Raw genomic sequence first — 6,263 nt, 5'->3', positions numbered from 1 at the left:
AATAAAACAATCAAATCACATAAAATTACAAATTTCACATATTTCATCAAATTTTTAGGTCGTTAAAAAAAATATCATAATGAATTTAAAAAGGTCTAATGATTCAGATGTATGACAGATATCATAAAATAAAATTTAAATAATAATCAAAATAAATGTTGTATTTTAAGTAAGAACACAATATAATATGATAGATGACAATCACTCAAACATAATAAACCATTTTTCATTGTTAAATAATCTAAGCTAATCATCAATTTGGATTTTAATTTGCGTGAAAATGATAATGATTTATTATCAATTCAAATACACAGTTGACAATATAACGATAAAGTGAGTTGCACGTAAATTGAACCAAAGAACCAAAAATATTAAGAGGAAAAAATAACTATTCCTACGTACCTTTTATTCACGTAATTTAATCACCACACAAAGCAAATCCTTTTATAGAAGAAGTATTCATAAACCAAAAAATAATTTGACTTTAGACTCCTATATGATTTGTATTAGGATACTATCAGTTGTGAAGTAATAAAAATCTCCTATAATATAATAAAGGGACTCTTACCTCAATTTTTATTTTGCAAATTAAAAATATTCTTTTAAAAATACAAAATGAAAGTTTTTTATTTTCCAGAGAAAAAAGTAATTTTGTAGTCTTGCAAAATTATGGGGTTGTTTTGCCAAAAAAGGCAATATCTATGAACTCCTACTCTATGCATAATTCTTGCATTATCAAAAAGCATTTTAGTTTGCCGAAAATAAGACTATACTTGTTAGGACTCCTATTAAATATCTATTTTTTTTTTAAATATTTTATTATATTAAATATAATAAAAAAATAGTGAATGACAATTTTATCTGAAGAAGTGTCTTTTAATAAAGAACAAAAAGTTTAAATTAGTTTTATAAGAGTCTTCACACTTTTAATATATTATAGATTATAGATGTAGAAAAGGCTATTTTTGAGCTTATTAATTGTGTATTATTAAAAAAAAAAATTGTTACTGTTCAGATAGAAAGTGTTAGTAATGTATGTTTCCTAAGTTGTTAAAACAGTCACATTATGTCATTCAGCTTTGTTTAAACTATTTAGTAGTGTAAAATTTTATATTTGAGAAAATTACTTTTATTAAGGAATTCAGTGCATGTTGCTGCCAAAAAGAATATTTATCCTGCATTCGTTTATTGTGATATAATAGTTGATGAAATGGTTTTTTTTCACATTATGATTGTTATTGGACGTGCATGAAATGACACGGTTGTTTCCAACAAATTTTTTATGCATGGAAAATAAACTTCAACCATAAATAAAAATATGAAGAAACAACAATTTTATTGATAAACGAGGTGGATACAAATCTGTTTCTCTCTTGATTCTTCTCTCGATTTTCTTCGTAACTCAATTTTCTCCGTAATTCGAGGGTCGTTAGTGGTGTATTTCTCGAACGTAGGATGACCTCTTTATGAATATCCCATGATTTTGTGAGATATTGGAGATCCCGATCTTTTTACGAATACCCATCAGTTTATGGGATATTCAAGATGCTTGTTTCAGGGAATATGTTACCCTTTAAATAGGCAAGATTTAGGGCAAAGTAGCTTCCTAGAACTCCAACAGAATTTGGATTCTTCTTGAAGAGTCCCACAAATTTTAGATGTCTACAAATGCCCCCTACTTTAAGGCTTGTCGAAGTGTAGATTTGAGGACGAGTCTTGAAGTACCAATAGAGCTTCCATCTTTATGCGACGACTACAGATTTGATTTATGAGAGAAGAGATGAAGGGCAGATTTGGTCCCACTGGGCATCCTAAAATTTGTTCGCAATAAATTTTCGTAGTGCAGAAAATTAATTGCAAGCAAAAATAAAAATAAACAAAAAGAATAATTTTATTTAAAGTAATTTTGCAGGTACAATTCCATTATTCTCTTAATTCTTCTCTCCTAATTTTTTTCATAATTCGAGGGCCTTTGTAGCGTAATTCTCGAACTTTCGAATGATTTGAGCCTCCTAGAAATTTATTTGGATCTCCAGAAATTGTTTGATAGCACTTCGTCTTGTCGAGTTGACCTCCGAACAAAACTCTGTTAGTCGATTCGTTGAAGAGTTGTGTAGTCAATGCAAAAGCTTTCTCCAATGCTTGACGAATACCCCTCAGAAAATTGTGTAACCCTCCTATTTATAGTTGTAGGGAGTAGGCAGTCCAAGTGTAAATAACCTCTTTTGCCTCATTCCGATTGGTCCATTCAATTTTCAAGCTTATCACAAATGTTATGTAACAAGGTTGCTTGTGATTGGCCAAAAAAATGTCATTTGGGACACTTGGCGATGTTTTATTGGCTCTTGAACTTGACTTGGATTGCCACATCATTTGATGTGTGTGGTCTTTCTTCATTGGTCTATAATTTGATTGGGATGCCACATCACTTGACATGTGGCTTAGGTTTGGGCCTCAAGGTGAGATGGACCTTGAAGTCCTTGATGAGAAATAAAATTGACTTATTATTTTTATAGCCCAAAATGATTTTAGACCCAATAAATATGGGTCAAATTCAATTTTTATATGAATTTGACCCAATAAATTTTACGTGTCTGTAATGCCCCCAACTTCAAAGCTCGTCAAGGTGTTTAATTTATCGGACCTGTTAGAGACGAGATTTGAAGTATTTGTGGAGTCCTTATTTTTTTTTGGCAAGACTTGAGCACTTTGTCGAAATCTGACTCCTTGAAGTCATCATAATCTAGGTAGAATAACGTGAATCCCTTCCTTAAGAATGTAAAATTCTGTTTAAAACTAAATATATCCAAACCTTGTAGGATTTGGGTATTAGTATTATATCAAATTTTAATAGGTTTAAATATGATGTTATTCCACTTCGAAAATGATTAGGAATTTGACTTGTTTTGGACACTTGGATGTCCAGTTCTTCTTGAAGACAACTTGTTCAGCAAATTTCTTTCTGAAATCAAATTGGGGGCCTTTTCAGAGTCTATAAAAGGACATCACCACCTTATTAAGTCATTGTAATTCAACCTGAGCAGAAATTCAAATCTCGTTCTCCTCTTTTCTTGCTCTTTTTTTACAATTGAGCTTTCGGTTACTTTGGGGCATCTGTGGAAGAAGCTTCATAACGCATCGTGGAGGAGTCTGAATCACGAATGTCTTGTCATGTTGGAAAGTAGACTCGAAAAGATATGTTCTACGTGAAAACCACACTCAATTTAACTCCAGATCTGCCCAGGTATCGTTTCAAAATCAGACTTTCAGTTCTATTTCATCACTTTTGACTTGTTTTATGCAGTTTCACGAAAACTCTCATATCTTGACATAAGAACATCAAAATCAAAAGCCGTTTTTTATGCTGAAAACTATACTTGTAGATATACATCTCACGTGGAAACCTGCATCAAATTGCATCTGAATAGTCCCATATATTTCTCCAAAGACAACCTTTTAATCTTGGTTCGCTAGTTATTTCAGCTTTGCGCAGCGTCGGAAGAAATTCCTTATCTTGACGTGGAAGTATCAGAATTAGGTGTCGTTTTTTGAATTGGAAAGTAAATTCATAGAGATAAGTCTCATGTAGAAACCACAATCAGATTGTTTTGTAACCCATGAGGCTGACGCGGAGGACACCTCACCTGCTGACATGGACACACACAATCAGCAATGGGTTGAAGTTAAGAGAAGAAGTGAGTGCGTGAGGATTCCATCCAAAAGACTTGCTAACTTCATAGTGGAAGTGGGGGAAAAACTTAAAAGAGAGGTATAGGGTTTGCAGCATAAGGAAAATAAATAGTTATCAGTAATTGTATTAGGGTAGGGAATTGCTAAGCTAGTGCCTACTTCTCGTCTCTCTCAGTATCTCTATTCCCATCTCTCTATTTCTTCTATCTTCTGTAGTTTTCCTTATTGTTCCATTACAAATATCCATCTTGTGATTTCTTGATTGAGTTTAATGCAATCAGTTGACTCCTAATTGCGGTTGGAAATTCTAGTTTGTTTCACTGGTGCTTTCATTGAGAGGTCTTTAATGGAGGACCCTACCATACTCAAGGCTCTTGTAGAAAAAATCGATTAAGGAAGCAAATACTTTAATCTCCAAGGAACTAGAAAAAATTCATGGTATGCTTTTGGAGGTTGTTGGTAACAAGACGACGCACCAGATTCATCCACCAGCGGCACCTACCCTCCGTCATAAGCCTGCATCGATGGAGTTCGGCAGGTTTTGTGGTGCGAATCAAGAGGCTTGGATATTCCAAGCAGAGCGCTACTTTGATTTTTATGGCATCGAGGATGGACAAAATTTGACTGTGGCATCTTTCTACCTAGATGGTGAAGCTCTAGAATGGTATCAGTGGTTATTTAGAAATAAACAACTAGTGGGTTGGATTTACTTTACAGAGAAGGTTCAGATTCGATTCAAGGAGAAGGGACTCGAGTCAGCAGTGGGAAGGTTAGCGAAACTCTGACAGGTGAGCATAGTTTTGGAGCTACAAGGGAGGTTTGAAGCTATTGCTAATGAAACAGATAATATCTCCAATAAGCTCTTGGTAAGCCTCTTTATTTCTGCGCTTAGGGAGGATATTAAGAACTCAGTCCTAAGTCATGAGCCTGACACATATGATGAGGCACTTAAATATGCTCATATACATGAGCGTCAAATCCAAGTTGAAAAAGGCCTAACCCGACCAGTGCTTGATAACAAAGGTACACCTCTGTTACCTAGTCCTAATTCATGGTCTTCTAATCAACCTTCATCGTCTAAGTTAGCCGACAACAATACCTCCATCCGGGATGCTTCACGACCATCCTTAAAGTGTCTCTCACCTACTGAAATCCAGAGCTGTTGTGATCGTGGTCTCTGTTATTATTGTGAAGAAAAATATACAGCTGGGCACCAATGCAAATCCCTGCCCAAATTACTACTACTCATAAATGATTGCGATATTGATCTCGTTTCAGAGCCAATTAGTCCTGATGACATAGAAGCAGATGAATTGCAATGTTTAGAGGTCTAGGAACATTCATTTATTTCGTATCATGCTTTGGCCGGTGGAAATCCCTCTTTCATACTTTGATTTCTTGGACATGTGAATGGATCTCCAGTTCAAGTCCTAGTGGACGGAGGTAGTGATCATAACTTTATCCAGGATAGAGCAGCAAATTTCCTTCATCTATTAATCGAGACCATACCTAGTTTTTAGTGGTGGTTGGAAGTGGTCAGCGTCTGCGATGTCATAGCATTGTACGCCAAGTTATGCTCTCAATTTAAGGTTTCCATCTCACGCCAAGTTAGGTACCCTTATTTTCAAAAGCAAGCCACGTTGCAGTAGTTGCAGAAATGCTCCAATAAGGAGTAACTCAAGCTAGTACAAGTCCTTTTTCTTCACCCATGTTATTAGTTCACAAAAAAAGATGGTACGTGGAGGTTTTGCGTGGATTACAGAGCCTTAAATGCAGTCACCATTCGGGATAGGTTCCCAATTCCCACTATTGATGAGCTATTTGATGAACTATTTGATGCCATATACTTTTCTAAACTTGATTTATTGTCGATTTATCATCAAATACGAGTTAGATCAGATGATGTGGCAAAGACAACCTTTCAGACTCACAATGGACATTACGAGTTTTTAGTGATGCCATTTGGGTTATCTAATGCCCCATCGACATTTCAGGCTACCATGAATGAGGTGTTTAGAACATGTCTCCATCATTTTGTCCTTGTATTCTTTGACGACATTCTTGTGTATAGCTCTTTATGGGAGGAGCATTTGAAGCATTTGCAAATAGTGTTAGATTTGCTACGGCAGCATAAGTTAGTTTCCAAGCAAAGCAAATGTCAATTCAGACAAACTTCAGTTGATTACTTGGGGCATGTAATCTCATATCAAGGTCTTAGTGTGGATCCTTTCAAGATTTCTGCAATACAACAGTGGCCAGAACCTAAGAATGTAAAATAGGTATGAAGTTTTCTTGGACTGCCAGGATATTATCGAAGATTTATACATCATTATGCAGCCATTGCTGGACCTCTGACGGACCTCCTTCGCAAGGATTCTTATCACTGGACGGTTGCAACTCGTACAACTTTTGAAACTCTATAAAGCAAACTCAGTTCCACACCAGTGTTAGCCTTACCTGATTTTACTCAAGCATTCGAGCTTGAAACTGATGCATCCGGACAAGGTATAGGGGCAGTGCTTGCGCAAAAGTGGCACCCTGTGGCGTGTTATAGCAAGAAATTAAGCAATAGA

The sequence above is a fragment of the Capsicum annuum genome, chromosome 7 (genome assembly GCF_002878395.1).
Source record: "Capsicum annuum cultivar UCD-10X-F1 chromosome 7, UCD10Xv1.1, whole genome shotgun sequence".
NCBI lineage: Eukaryota > Viridiplantae > Streptophyta > Magnoliopsida > Solanales > Solanaceae > Capsicum > Capsicum annuum.
Note: the sequence above shows the minus strand (reverse complement) of the source record.